Genomic DNA, 16,269 nt, shown 5'->3' with positions numbered 1-16,269 from the left:
CCAATTAGCCTTAATGCTTTCCTTTTAGAGATTAACCACCCTTTTATGTTATGAAACATTAATTGGAATTCAAACTATTTATAGTTCTTTTTAAACAACCTTTTAACAAACCAGTAAATTTTTTCCTTCTTTTACAAATAGTATTTACCTTGTATCTATTCCTGAAGGAATAAAATGTTACCATAGTATTTTTCCATCTAACTACAGTTTGTTTCTCTTACAAGCACAAGATTACAAACTAATGTGCACTCTTATTCCCAGGAATTTTTACAAGGAAATTTATTCAATAGTTTAAAGTATCTAACTTTCTTCCATGGATACGAGAAATATTGGAGCTCTCACCAAATAATTACAGTGTCAGGCAGTGTTCCTCAAACTTGCTTCCAAAAATGTATCATCTAGGGTGCCAGTTAAAGATAATAGAATTCGGGACCTCACTCTTGGATATCTTGATTTAGTTAAGTTCTAGATTCGGGTCCTTGGAATTCATGTTTTCAGTAAGAACTGCAAATAATTCTTATCAGTGAGCAAGTCAGGAAACATACTGGGGTAGAGGTGGAGAAGCCAGTTCTCAGTTCTACTACAGAGAGTGTTTTAAAAGCTGCACAAGCTTGGGACGCCCGAGTGGCTCAGTTGGTTAAGGGTCTGACTCTTGACTTCGACTCAGGTCATGATCTGTTGGTCATGATCTCCAGGTCGTGAGACTGAGCCCCGCAACCAGGCCTGTGTCAGGCTCCGTGCTGAGGGTGGAGCCTGCTTAAGATTCATTCTCTCTCTCTCTCTCTCCCTCTCCCTCTCCCCTTCTCTCCCCCGCTGCCCCCCTCCCTCACTTATGCTGTCTCTAAAATTAAATAAATAAATAAGTAAAAGCTGCTTAAGCTTGACAAAGTTACTTAAACATTCTGTGCCCATTTCTTCGTCAGTAAGACTAGGATACCAGTACCTCCCACAAAATGTTGTTGCGATAATTACCTAAAACAATGCCTGTGACATGATTGACACAGTGCTTGCGAATGGGAAATGTTCAATAAACGTCTGGTCTCCTTCTTCTCTTTTTTTTCTTGCTTGATTTCAGCAGAACACATTCCCCTAACTGTTCACTGTGGTACTGCACTCTGACATTCTACAATTAGAGATAAAATCTCAAATCTGAAAAGTACCACTTACACCGGCACAAGGAATGGATGGGACGACACACAGTTTACCTTTGACTTGGCCCTAAACATTCCCTCTTGGTTCAACCGTGAGTTTCTCATTGACTGACTGATGCACCCAACAGGCACTTCCTGTGCCGCCTCTGTGCATCACCAGTCATCACCCTATCAGGCTTGGGGGGGGGGGTGATAAAGAGCCAGAAAGTCACGTGTGTTCCCTGTTCTCCTTGAACTCACTGAGTGTCCTCCTACTTCTACCAATTTTTCCAGATTTGATTTTTGGCTCCATTTTCGTTTTTCTCTCTCCTCTTCTCCCTTCTCTCTCCCTCCCTCTGTCGTGAGCCTTAGTGAGTTCCTTGGCTTCCATATTGCCCTGCGCACATGAGAATTCCCTTTTGCTCCCGGACCCAGCGCAGTCAAGTTCAGCCCTGGCTCTTGCAGCTGAGGCCAGACGGAGGATGAAGCCCACTCCCCTGCACACGCATGAGCAGAGGGCCAGATAGCCCAGATCACAGAGCCCTAGGAGGGGCATCAAATGGGTGAGGGCTCCCAGCAGTTCACAAGGGATCTCAAATCTAATTTATTTGCACAAGATGCAACATAGAAAAATGTGTAAATCTTTGGACAAACAAAATTCAAAATTTTCTCAATACTCTCCTACCCTGGGATATGCATCCAGCCCTCTCTAACGTGTCACAGATCATGCTCAGTACAACTTTAATATGTTTTCACCATTTCTCATCAGTCCCCCAAGTATGCATCTTCACCAAAATAACAGAAACCGTGCAGAGGTCAGCGATGGGCATCTGGAAATACAGCACGAGCACGGCCCATCAGGAAAAATTCCACTCAGGTACGACGATGCCTCTCAACAGTTTATGAGACCTCCTCGACCCCTCCTTGATCCCGCAGCTGTAATTAAAGCAGCATGGAGGCGGTAAAGGAAAGCAGAGGTGAGTGGTATCACCTCCACCTGATGAGGACACCGGGGTCTACACCTGTAGAGCCAGCACCTCAGTGGGCAGGAAGGGCCGAGGGCTCAGCACCAGGGATTCTCCCGGGGGGGGGGGGGGGGGGGGGGAGTCTGACCAGTGGCCGTGCAAACCATCCTTCCTCATCCTGCCTTCTTGGCCATCCCTCTGGCCCTGAGGGGGTACAGGGGAACATACAGCCAGGGGTTGTGACACCTACGTCTTTGAAGGAAAGGAGACCATCCTGAGGGAAGCAGGAGGAAGCTGGACTCACATGTTCTGCTGGGTTCAGAGAAGAGACCCTCATGTCCAAGCGGGGGGAGGGGGGCCACAATCCTTGTTCCACCTCGTTTCCCAACGGTTCCACAGGGACCTCGCGGAGCACGAAGAGCGTGATGCGTACTTAATGAAAATGGCTCCTTCTTGCCCCTTCTCCTTGGAGCACCTTCCTTCGTCAGGTGGGGCCTAGGGGCCCAGAGCGCTGCTGCACGACAAAACTTCAGGATTTGATGGAAACATACACGGCATGAAAGGGTCACCTCGAACATGCCCCCTCAGCGGTGCCACTGTGTTTGCAGCAATCACCTGTGGCCACATAACAGGCTACCTCCAATTTCACGGCTCAACACCACCTCACCGCCCCCGACTCTGTGGGCCGGGGACGCGGGCTCAACACCACCTCACCGCCCCCGACTCTGTGGGCCGGGGACGCGGGCTCAACACCACCTCACCGCCCCCGACTCTGTGGGCCGGGGACGCGGGCTCAACACCACCTCACGGCCCCCGACTCTGTGGGCCGGGGACGCGGGCTCAACACCACCTCACGGCCCCCGACTCTGTGGGCCGGGGACGCGGGCTCAACACCACCTCACGGCCCCCGACTCTGTGGGCCGGGGACGCGGGCTCAACACCACCTCACGGCCCCCGACTCTGTGGGCCGGGGACGCGGGCTCAACACCACCTCACCGCCCCCGACTCTGTGGGCCGGGGACGCGGGCTCAACACCACCTCACCGCCCCCGACTCTGTGGGCCGGGGACGTGGGCTCAACACCACCTCACGGCCCCCGACTCTGTGGGCCGGGGACGTGGGCTTAACACCACCTCACGGCCCCCGACTCTGTGGGCCGGGGGTGCAGGCCGCATTCATCAGGGTCATCTGTGCTCCCCAGGGTGTTGGGCAGAGATGCCCCCCAGGGGCTTCAGCGCCCACACGGCAGGTGCCTGGGGCCTGCAGCAGAGGACACATCTGTCCTCTCTCATGTGGCCTCTGTCCTCTGGTGCCACGCTGTCCACTGCGGTAAGCGCTTCCCTTGTGTAACTATTTACACTGAAAACAATACCGATCCAAACTTCTAGCAATTTTAATTACACACTCAGCTTCTTAGTCACAATTCCACGGCCAGCGCTCGGCAGTCCCATGTGGCTACCACAGCTGACAGCATTTCTGCTGGAAGGAACTGCTCGCAGGCCCTTCTCCCCAGCAAGACGGCCTGCACTCCCCCCAGGCTCCTGCTTCTCCCTGAGTGAAAGGAGAGTGACCTGGCCTGGGACGTCCCTCACGTCACTCTGAGTTCTCCTTGGTCAAGGCAGTTCACAAAACCACAGATTTGAGGGGTGGGACATGAACTCTAAAGCAAATAGCAAAGAAAAGCTAGAACGGGTACAGAAGCAGAGAGAGCATTTTCTGGGTGCCATTTTCAACAGCCTGCCACGCCAACAAATTCAACTGTTGCGTTCTCGTCAGGAAGGAAGTCCTTGCCCGTGAGGATGTGGCCTCCTGCCAGACTCCTCTCTCTTGGCAGCCACATTCCCTCAAATCTCTGCCCTGTATCCTCCTTCCCTCACCCTCGCAAGGTAGCGACTGCTTAAATCCCACTGTCAGACCCGATGATCACTCCCATGCATGCCCCAATCCTTTGTCCCTGTCTCGCTCTGCCACACTTTGCGACATCACCACCAATCAAAAGTGATCTGACAACCACATCTCTAAATTCCCACCACTGACCACGTCTACCCACCTAGCAGCAGCGTTACCTCTGGAGTCCTCCTTCCTCTTTCTAACAGGATAGGAGCTCCCCTTATCCACGCCGCGGGATACATTCCAAGACCCCCAGGGAGGCCTGAACTACAGACGGTGCTGAACCGATGGACATTGTTTTCTCCTCAATATACACAACTATGCTGAAGGTAACTTTATAAACCAGGCAGAGTAAGAGATTAATAAGAGTAATAATAAAAGAGAACAGTTATAACAATAGATAGTAATAAAAGTTATGGGAATGTGGTCTCTATCTCTCTCAAAACACCTTATACTGTACTCCCCCTTCTTCCTGTAGTGATGTGAGGTGATAAAATGCCTGCCTGATGAGGCAAATGACCAGGCACCGAGGAAGCGTTGGGCTCCTAATGAAGTCTTCTGACAGGAGGAAGCCCTCTCGTCAGGAGGAGGATCTTCTGCTTCTGGACGGCGGGTGACCAATGGTCGTGGAAACTGCAGATGAGGGGGCCTGCTGGAGACGCAGTGTTCTTGGTCCCCTCCCCTCCTGTGAGATCACACCCCCCTCTCACCCAGGCGATCCTTCCTCCTTCCATGTCCCCATGTCTGTGGATCATTCCTGTCAGCACACAAACAAGGTGGCGCCACGTACCTTTCAGCGACTGCCCCGTTTCTCTGCGTGCATCCATTTTTTTATCTTTCTTCTCTCAGGCTTTTGCCAATGATTCCCCCAAAACAGCTTTTGTCAAGACCACCAGCAGCCTCCGGATACTCCTCTCATTTGACCTATAGGCACCTTTTTACCCAGTTCTTCGCTCACTTCTCCCTAATACAGTTTCCTCATGGGGCTTCCAGAAGGTCACCCTCTTCTGGCTTTCCCTCTGCCTCACCCCAGCTCAGTCTGCCATGCTTGCTCCTCTTTTCTCTGATCTTTTCGTGTGACAGTGCCCCAGGGACCAGCTCCTAAGACTTCTTACCTTCTCCCTCCAAGCTAACTCCCTGGGTGATCTCATCCAATGTCAATACCATCCATTTGCTGATGGCTTCCAAACAAATAGATCCAATCCATGCCTCCTCCAAAGTTCATATACTAAACTCCCTGCATATTTTCTTCTTGTGTATTAAATTTCCAAAGCTAAGCTCCTACTTGGTGACACTTGGTGATAGCATCTTTATCCTTCCATTTTCTCAGGCCAAAGGTTTTGCACACATCCTCAACTCCTCTTGCTCACATCTTATGTCCCATCCATCAGGAATTCCTGTAGGCTCTCCCTTCAGAAGATAATCAGAATCACCACCTCCTTTGCCTCCACCTGGGCCACCATCATCTATGATGTGGATTATTAGAACAGTGTCTTGACTAGTCTCTCTGCTTCCACTCCTACACCCCTAAAGTCTGTTCTTAACACAACGGCCAGCATGATACTATTAAGATCTACCCAAAACCTTCATTCTTCTACCCAAAAACCTTCCAATGACTCCAATTTCTCTAAGAAAACCAAAGTCCACGCAGTGGACCCATTCCCTCTTATCTCTCTGACCTCCTCTCTTACTAGTCTCCCCTCCACTTATCCAGCACAGGTGGTTCTTCCTCGGGACATTTACACAGCAGTTTCCTTTGCTGGAAGGCTCTTCCCCAGCTCACCCCGTCCCCCTTCAAAGCTCAGTGCAAATGTCACCTTCTGAGTGATGCCTCACCTAATACTCTACTTAAACCTGCAATCATTCCCCTTCCTCCAGGGCCTCCTACCCCTGACACTCTGCTCTTCCTGTATCCCATGGCACGGCTCATCTTCTAATACACATATAGTTCTATTTCAGGACTTCTGCTGAAGTCCCACTAAGGCAGGGATCTTTGTCTATTTTCTTTCACTGCTTTATTTCAAGTACCTACTACTGGCTACATAATACGTACCTAATAAATATTTTTGTCGAGGGGCACCTGGCTGACTAGGTCAATGGAGCACACAACTCTTAAGCTCAGGGTCACGAGTTCAAGCCCCATATTGGGTGTAGAGCTTACTCAAAAAAACAAACAAAAACAAAAACAAAAACTGTTGAATAACTAAATGAGGTATTTGAACCGTGCATATTTTATCTGTGCCAGTACCAGAACCAATGCCAAAATAAATTTAAATACATCATAGAGCAGTTTGATAACCAACACTAACTACCCCAGGTGATGAAATAAAAAATGACAACAAAGATGAATCCTATCTTTTCTACAACCAGTTCCAGGTCAAATTGTCAAGACAGGTTAATTACCCTTTTCCTTTTCCTCTCTGCTGGCCTTCCTTATTTTTCTTGCCTATATCCCATTTCTGAAGAAATCTGCTACTTAAAATTCCTGTTAATGCATTAACCCATAATGGGCCAAAGGAGCTACTTCATCAGGAAAATGCCTATAACAAAAATTTTATTTTCAAAACTCAATCATTTTAAACCAGAGTTTTGTATTATACTTTCACTTGCCCTATGTTCGTGAACATTGGAGAGGCTTAAAAATCAGTTTTGCATTGTGAAGTTACTGAATGAGTCTTTCCTCCTTGCCCTCTCATTCCCTCCAGAAGGAATTTGGTGTGTCGAGCGAGACTGTCACGAAGCTATTCAGCATCTTAGTGACTGTCCGCCTCTGAGAAATGGGGTAATAGCCGTGACCTCATCATAAGACCACCGTGAGAGCTGTGTCGGCACGTGCAGAACCCTTGCAACAGTGCCAGGCCATCATGGTACCATGTGAGCCTCCGCTTTTATTACTGAAACTCTAATTTTGACATGTAAGTCATATATCTATTCTCAAGTATACTTCGATGGCTTGTTAACTTAGAGGGCAGATTCCAAGATAAGGAGATGGGAATGAGAATGAAGTAACACAATTTTTCAATAGTAGCTCAGTGAGCTAATAAGTTATACACTTACTCTTAAAGAAGTGAATATATTTGTATTACACCTAATGTTTATTTCATTCTAAACCTACCGAGGGCAAGAACTGCTCTAATTAAAAACAGAGTGGCCCCAAGTTCCAAACAGAGCACAGTCCGTCTCCGGGATATGCAGTCAGCGTTTAATGGTAACACTTCAGCATTTCTCAAAAAGGGTATTTAGTGTTTGTTCTCGTATCTTTTGGCAAAGCAAACTGCATATTTGACCATCATGTCTTTCAGTAGTTGAGGCTGCATATACAAATGGTATTTGCAAGGTGAAATCTATTTAAAGCCAAGGACTCATTTAGCCTTTCCTCTGAACATTTTATCCCTTGACTAAATGCATTCATCAAAAACAGCATAGATCTGTAGCTGTGCTATTTCATAGCTTAATGGATTTTTGTTTGATTACTGTATTGATTTAATTTTTTAAAGATGCAAATATGCGTGGCCTACTTGCTGAAATGTTTTTTCTCAAATGGAAAAAATTCAGAGCGCTGTCTTCTTTCTTTCCCTTTTTTTGTCCTTGTTCCTTTTTCACCACGTTAGAAAGGCAAATCAAAGAAACATCTGATACCTAGGCTGAGCAGGCACAGCCACGTGACCCTCTCCAGGCAAGCCGAGCCCCCGGTGTGACCTCTGACTTGAGACAGAAGGTGACTTCGCAGAGACCAGCAGGCGCTGGACAAGAAAGTGCCACATAGAAGGTCATCTGCAAGTCACCTGGAGTCTTGAGATGCGCCGTCCCTGGGCTGCGGGAGAGAGGTTGTGCCCACTGGAAGGGAAGTCCATCATAAGGAAGGGCAAGTCACTAGGGGTCCTGTTCACAAGAGCTACAGACTCTGGAGCCATCCAAAAAGAGACACCAGAGTTAAGAGTGTGCACAAAGTGTGGCGTGTGGCGTGCTTGCTGGCCGGGGCCGGGGCCCAGCGGTGGCCGTCTTGGCCTCCGGGAGCGCTTCTGGCACCTGCCCGACCGTGGGCAGGCGTGAAGTGGACCGGGGCAGGACAGCGTCCGTCAGCCGAACTCAAGGAAAGCTGATCTAGACAGAGGGGACCATGAGAAACGTTACAACAGAGGCTGCCCTCCACCTGGATGGCTCAGTCATAAGAGTGTCGGACTCGACTTTGGCTCAGGTTATGGTCTCACGGTTTGTGAGTTCGGGCCCCAAGTTGAGCTCTGCGCTGACAGCGAAGACTCTGCTTGGGATCCGCTCTCTCTCCCTGTCCGTGTGCCCCTCCCCTGTTTGTATCCACACTCATGCGCTCACTCGCTCTGTCTCAAAATAACTAACTAAACTTAAAAAAAAATGCAGGTTGCCCTTTTCAGGAGCCTCCAGTCAAGAAAGGCTTGGGCTCTGACCCATCAGAAGCAGTAACAAGCAGTGGCAATAAGACTGGTGACAGCGGTTACCGAAGGACAAGGGTGAAGTTAGTGGCGAAAGCAGCAAAATGGCCAGCCGGGGGTTCCAATAGAGATGTCGAAGCAACAAATCCCAATGAGGGCCGTGAAACACGGAGCCTCACGACAGGTACCTTACGTCCACCTCTCGGTGACCTTCATAACCACACAGTTACCACATTCGCCGTCTAGGAGTGAAGAGACAAGCAGTCTGAGGCAGAGATGGTCGCACACGTTGCCTCAAGACGTACGACCAGGAGGATGACCCCACGGCAGAGCCTGCAACCATCTCCTCGGAACCACACTGCCTCTCTCTGCAGATTGTTACTAACCGATTATCAAACTGACCAGAACACCCAATTCCAGGAAACCACGTTTGGTCAATGTTTTCCATCGTATTAATGGAACATATTTACCTGTGGTTCAACATTACAAGGTTATCATCTGTGAGAATGATTATTGAAAAGGGAGCCCTGCCTTCATTAACTGGAATGTCTCAAAGCTTGAGACGGATTGAAATACGTTATCGATCAATTCTGCAGATGAAGAGCCTCCCAGCTGACAGTAAATTAAAAATATGCTTGCTCCAGAGAGATAAAAACAGCCAATACAACTTTACTGCTGTTTTGCCTTCTCCTTTGCTTTTCTATTATTTAGAGAAGCACAGTTGATTTTTATTTCCTGTTTCAAATTACCTTGGTCAAGAAACAATGAGCCATAGGATCCCTTTAGGGGTTTGTGATTTGTTCACATGATTGGAAAATAATTTTGCTGATTTAGAAAATGTAGGGATGCTTTCTCATCATACGAGGCCGAGATATAAAATATATTTGGAAGGAAAAATGCTACTAATTGCTTGTAAGATTGTTATTAAAATAACATAACAGGGTAATTTCTATGTTTCGTAACAGATATTCCACCTAAATTGAAAGCTACCGGGAAAGACTGTGGAAGGAATACGTGAGCTGATCTCCAAGCTCTGTGCTCATGACTGGGAAGAGCCGGCGTGAGGTCACGGAAGCGCACACACACGGGCACACGAAGACCTGTGTTACGGGCACGGAGGCGTGTTTCACGGCGCAGCCACGTTGTGTCTGTGCAACACTCTCGCCTCCCCGTCCTCTCTGAAAGGCCCGGCAAGTACGTGAGGCGGTGGGCAAGGAGCGGCAACGGTGGCGCGGGAGCCCAGGTTCGCTTCCCTACTGCTGGGCGACAGGGCAGCCCCAAATTCGCTGGCGTGCTGCCACCGCTCTATCTGCCCCCCGACCATGCTATGGACCAGGAGTGCCGCAGGGCCGGCTCAGGTGGGTGCTTCTGACCCAGAGAGCGTCAGCTGGGCACAGGGTGAGGGTCGGCCGCCAGCACGGTTCCCTGGCCCACACGTCTGCCGTCCCAGCACTTCTCTTCGTCGCTCCGTCGCCACCTCGCAGCCTACCGTCCGGCTCTCTGGCACACGGGGCTTCTTGCACAGCAGGCAGTGTCGGGGTGGGCATGTTTCTTGCATGGCGGCTGCCTTGCTGCCCCCCAGGCAGGCCCTGTCTGAAACCGGGAGAGCAGCGTCCTACTGGTTTTCTTGTGGTGGTGGCAATGGTCGTCGTCGTCGTCGCTGGCTTTCAGTTTGTTTTTTGTCAAGGCGGTCACAAGACCTGCCCAGATTCAGGGAGGAGAAAGCGACTCCTCCTCTTGACCGGGCAGTGGCAAGGTCACACAGGAGAAGAGTGGGGGGTTGGGAGGTGCCTCCGTGGCGGCTTTGGAAAATCCAATCTTCCACCATCTCACACCTCTTTTAACCTGGATCCCGGAATGTCTCCACCACACCCAACTGTTCCAACAGGAACAGTAACAAGAAAGAATCACTAAGCGCGTGATTTTAAACTTGCATATTAAAGTCTGTATTCTACCCATCCGATGAAATGTCTCCTACAGCCATGTATCGTAGGGTATCTTGTGCTGTTTTTCCTAAGCATGCTGATTTAATTAGGCCTAGAAAATTGGCCCAACCCACTTTTTTTTAAGAGGAAAAAAAATGTATTGCTGACAAACTATTAAAGCAGACTGTGATGTGCATCTCAGGCAATCCGCAAAGAGGTTACACACCCAGAGACGCTTTCAACACGGGCACCGCTAGAAATCGTCGAGCTGCTCCATCCCGACACCCGCTAGTCTCATCAGGCCCAGCTTCCTACCTCCGAGCAAACCCTGTTTTCCTTGTCAGGCAGCCTCTATGGTCCTGTCTGCTCTCCTCACCAACTTTCCGTGCTCGTCCACAATACCCCAACCCACTTCCCTAACAAAGACATGGGACCCCACTCATTCATTAGAATGTGACATGGCCTAAAAACATCCACACCCCTCACCACCCCTTTCTCTGCTAAGCCAACGATACAAAGAGTCAAAAGTCTCCACGTGTATAGTAGCCCACAGAAAAGGTGTAAATGAGGGTAGAGAACTTGGCTGGGCGAGAAAAGAAAATGAACGTCCCCTCGTTAAGACTCAGAAGCTGTAAATGAGTTGCTGGAATGGAAAAGAACAAAAGGCAGCAGAACGAGAGGCAGAGGTTCTTGAGGAAGGGAGTAACAAGATGGGGTTCATCCTCCAGATGGGACGCTTGGAAGCAGTGAAGAGGATGGGCCCGGGCAGGGGGGTCCAGTCCTTTCCACAGGCAAGAGATGTCGAGAACTAGGACACGGCAGAGATGGAATGGAACCGTTTGGAGGAAACACTGAAGAAACAAACCAGAAAAGACCGACGAGATTCGCGGTTAAGGGAGAAACATGCCATCCGTGCCACAGCGTTCCATGGGACCTTTCCTCTGTGAGCCGTAAGCAGCTCTCTGTGGGTGAGTTTACGTCAAGTCAAATGACCTTAGACGTCTGTGCCTCCCTGAGAAAGTCGTCCCTCATGCTTGTGAAGACTGCCTTGAAATAACAGTTATTAGTTTAGTCAGTGATGCTGCAAAACCATTTTGTTCTCTGCATAAAGCAAAACTCCCGTTCCGCTTTACGGCATAATTTAAAATAACGTCCAGAGTGCACATGCATGAATGGAAACAAGTGTAATCAAACGGCCGACACAGAGAACGCCAGGTGATACTCCTCTTCCTAACTGTCCCCGCAGCGCTCTGCTGGCATTTTGGCAATCAACTACAGAGCCGTCGCTAGGTTCCCACATCTCGGTAGAATTTCTTCTTCTTTTCATTATTCTCAAAGTGCTGAGGCTGTGTCTTTGGCTTTTCGTTGTTACTCTGTTTTCTAAGGTACCTTACCAGACTTTTGCTCATTTTTATTTGAGGTCACTATTTTCAGGAAAAAAAAAAGGAAATGGCAAATAATTGTGGGTTAATTGGCAAAATAAGTGTAAAAAGTAAAAAGTGGCTAAAAGTGTTTTTATCTAACGATCTGTTTACTGTGAGAGAGTGGCAACGCTTACGCATAAGTTACGGAACCTGTAAAAACAAAACAGAGCAGAAGTGAACACCTCACTGACCAGCAGCCGTCTAAAGGGGGTACAATGCTGGCAGGACCTTGACTGAGCAAGTTTTAAATGGATTCAAAACAAATTTAGGACTTATACACTCATAAGTCAGTGATCCCGGTCATGAAGTCCATGAGATCAGCTTTTTTGTTGGTTTTATTCACATGGTAGACCCCCAATAAATTTTTGTTGAATAAATATGGTAATTAAAATAAATAATATGCTTCATGCACAGAATAAGAAAAATGACAGTTTTCTTACTGTGCCATGGGGAGATCTCATTTCGAATCTACAACACAGCATCTCACAACTGGAAAGACAGGAAATTCTTAGTGATGCTGGGCAGAGGCGATACAGACATCCCAGTGTCTGAACTCGCTCTCCTGCACAGACCTTCCACTCCTGCGAGTCACTGGTTCCAGTCGTACTACTTAGAACATCGGACATTAGTTTTCCAGAGAGCTCTTCGAAAACACAGCATCGCAGCCACATTATTTCTATCTGGCGGGGTAACTCTAATACCTACATTAGATTGTAACAACTGTTGCTCCTGTAAGCGGTGGTAACAGCATACTCCTTAACTTCCAGAAATACACTTTGAAACATGTAGAGATGAACGAAAAATAAAGTTCAAAGTGTTCCAAGAAAAACGATTAATTTGTAATGACCTATGTGATGAATGGGATCACCTCTCAGGAATCAAACTTTGAAATACTTTTCTTTTGCGTCCCCTCAGCCCCTCTTCAGAGCTCCTCATCCACATGGGACGGGCATTTCCTCTCCAATCCATTCACCCAAGTCACCCAAACTTCCAGGAAGGGTGACTCTCCACCATCTCTCAAACTTGGGTCTCCTCCTGTTTGTCCCAGAAGCATTCCAAAGCCAAGGACTGTGATCTGGTTCTTAAGGGTTCAAAGGCTTTAATTTTTCATATGGACAAGGGCTAATTCTGAGTAACCTACCTAGTGAGTTATGAAGGATTAATAAAACTTGATCATAAACCAAAATTAGCACATCAGGGGTTCGCTGAGCATCTTGATGTCACACAACGCTTGGTAACACTGCCATTTTCCTCAGTGTGCATAGGCTATGCACATCATTGGAATGCCCAAAACTGGAGGAAAAATTGTTATTTTACATTAATTTATTTATTTTGAGAGAGACAGAGACAGTACAAGCAGGGGAGGAGCAGAAAGAGAGAGGGAGAGAGAATCCCAAGCAGGCTCTGTGCTGTCAGTACAGAGCCACATGCAGGGCTCGAACTCATGAAACTGGGAGATCATGACCTGAGCCAAAACCAAGGTTGGACGCTCAACCGACTGAGCCACTCCAGTGCCCCAAATTGTTACTATTGAATTGTGCGTATTGGTTTGACCTGGCTACAGCTTTTGACTGCTGTTAACTTCATATTTGTAAAATTTTTCCTTCTATTGTTGTTTTTTATCTTTTAATGACTGCTACTTCCTATTTTTACTGTTATTTTGTACACTTTCAATATGACTGTGAAATTCTCTTGCTCACTAGGCAGGATAGGGACAGCTTTAAGGGGTCGGTGAAGGGTTTAAATGGAAGTTAAGTGGGTCCAAGTCAACAGCACCTCAGAACCACCATTCCTGGAGAGCTCACTTCCTTCGCATAGATGTGGACATTGAATTAGTTTCCTATGTCTGCTATAACAACACAAACACAGTGGCTTACAACAACACAGATCTATTCTCCCACGGCTCTGAAGTTCAGAATTCCAAAACCAGAGTCTCTGGGTTAAAATTCATTTCCTTGATTTTCCAGCTTCTAGAGGGTTCCCTGGCTCATGGCTCCCTTCTCCCCTTCCAAGTTAGCAATGGGCGGTCATCTGCTCACACTGAGTCACTCTCATACTCTCCTCCTCCCTCCTTTACTTATAAGGACCATTGCAATTAAATTGGGCCCACCCAGGGAATCTAAAACAATCGCCCCATCTCAAGATCCAAGATCCTTAAGGGCACGTGGAGAGTGCATTCTGCCATGTAGTAGGGTAACACGTTCACATGTTCTCCTGCCTAGTACGGAAATAGAGTTAGCCAGCACATTACTGGTACCTAAGAATATTTTCTGTTGCCAGAACTATCATTATGGCTGGTGGGCATGAACTCCTGAAATCCTGAAAGGGCAATTAATTTTGAACAAGTAAAACAAATTTACGAAAGGGACTAGAAAGCACTCGAGTGGTACTATTATTTCCACAATTCAGGCACAGCTGGCATTAGAGGCATTCTTTCTGGTCAACCCGGAAATGTAACTACCATTCGGCACATGGCTTGTATAGAAGAAATCCATCTTGACTTCCCAAGGCCACCTCCTACATAAACCTACAGATACCAGTCATTTCTTTTCTTTTTTTTTTTTTTTTAATGTTTATTTTTGAGAGAGACAGAGTATGAGCAGGGGAGGGGCAGGGAGAGAGGGAGACACAGAATTGGAAGAGAGCCCCAGGCTCTGAGCTGTCAGCACAGAACCTGATGTGGAGCTCGAACTCAAGAACCTTGAGATCATGACCTGAGCCGAAGTCGGATGCTTAGCTGACTGAGCCACCCAGGCGCCCCAGATACCAGTCATTTCTAAAGCAGACGGTACTGTGAGAGAAGTGACCCATCAGGCCACTGTGCCTATTTACACACTACTCCGAATGACCTGGTAGAAATTCAGGAAGACTTAAACAAAGGGTACTGTTCGGTGGAAGCTCACTCCATTACGATTTATTCTGTCCTGCTATGAGCCGGGCACTGTGCCAGGAACTGCATTTCCAAAGGTAGAACTGAGCACGGCCGGCTCTCCATACTTCAGCCCAGCAGGAGTCATTCTGGTGAGTCAAGGTCACTAGTAAGTTGTGGGATGGAGAGAGCCTGGGAGAGTTACCATGATGACAATGCTTTGTCAGCGAGGAGAGGGGCTGCTGAAGGGAAAAGGAAGGTAACCAAAGGGGCTGGAATAAATGATTGCCTGCTTTAATGATTTTGCCTAGCAGGCAGCGCCCTCAAGTGCTACTGCTTAAAAAAATAAATAAAAATAAAATCAAAGGGTTTCCATTTCAATGTGGCAGAATTCCCTATTTTCAGAAGTTCAGAAAAAGAAAAAAATGGCTTGAAATAGCATGAAATGACCAGACAGACATGCCTGAAACCCCATGCTTCAATCTCCCTGACCACAAATGGGAAGAACACTTATTTGAACAGAAATGAGAATTTCTATCTCCCTTGTAGCCTTTTTGTAGACTTTGCACACTTCTTATTAAATAATGGACAGTAAAGCAAATTGCTTTCATCTCTTGAAAGGCTTCCTTCTTTCTTAAATGACTTTGAACTTTTTCTCCCCTTTTTGAGCATTCATACAGATAAGCATATTTTAAAAACTGACCAGAATGGAACGGTAAACATATCTGGGAAAGCAACTATCACTATGGCAACAATGAGTGTGTCTGACATTTAGTCTTTCCATTATTCTCTGTTACTATAGTAATGAAACCTTGTATTCTTGACACCATTTCCAAATTCCATTAAAATAAAGCTCCTCTCGCCTCAGAGAAGGAGGGAGGGCCAGAACTATTAATGCACAAGATGTCTAAGAATGTTTTCCAGCACTGGGACACAGACAATGTGAGACACTTTGCTACACTTTAATCGAACTGAGAAAAACATGCTTAAAAGGTGGGAACAGCACAGAGGCAAAAACTCAGTAAGTACAACAAAAGTAAAGTAAATTTTTGTCATTAAAAATCAGCATCTGGGGGCACCTGGGTGGCGCAGTCGGTTAAGCGTCCGACTTCAGCCAGGTCACGATCTCGCGGTCCGTGAGCTCGAGCCCCGCGTCAGGCTCTGGGCTGATGGCTCAGAGCCTGGAGCCTGTTTCCGATTCTGTATCTCCCTCTCTCTCTGCCCCTCCCCCGTTCATGCTCTGTCTCTCTCTGTCCCAAAAATAAATAAACGTTGAAAAAAAAAAATTAAAAAAAAAAATCAGCATCTGATTGGGGGCACCTGGTTGGCTCAGTCAATAGAATGTGTGATTCTTGATCATGGGGTTGTGAATTCAAATTAAGTAATTGGGAGATTAAATAAAATCTTCAAAAAAATCAGCCTTTTATCTTAAACACATAAAAATAGCTTTAATTTACAAGATATTGAAATTTAACATCAAATATTAATGGATAAGGAGAATTTTTGTTTCTTCTTAGAAGAAACACCGAGGAGGATAATGGCAATTAAGGATCACAAAAAGTAGTAAAGACATTACTTGGGGGTTTTGAGGGGCTTCTGTGTTTAAGAAAATATTATCTGGGGCACCTGGGCGGCTCAGTTGGTTAAACGTCCAACTT

This window comes from Lynx rufus, unplaced genomic scaffold, assembly GCF_022079265.1.
Source record: "Lynx rufus isolate CCGP_SWC_20201006 ecotype Redwood Valley unplaced genomic scaffold, mLynRuf1.p SCAF_9, whole genome shotgun sequence".
Lineage (NCBI taxonomy): Eukaryota > Metazoa > Chordata > Mammalia > Carnivora > Felidae > Lynx > Lynx rufus.
Note: the sequence above shows the minus strand (reverse complement) of the source record.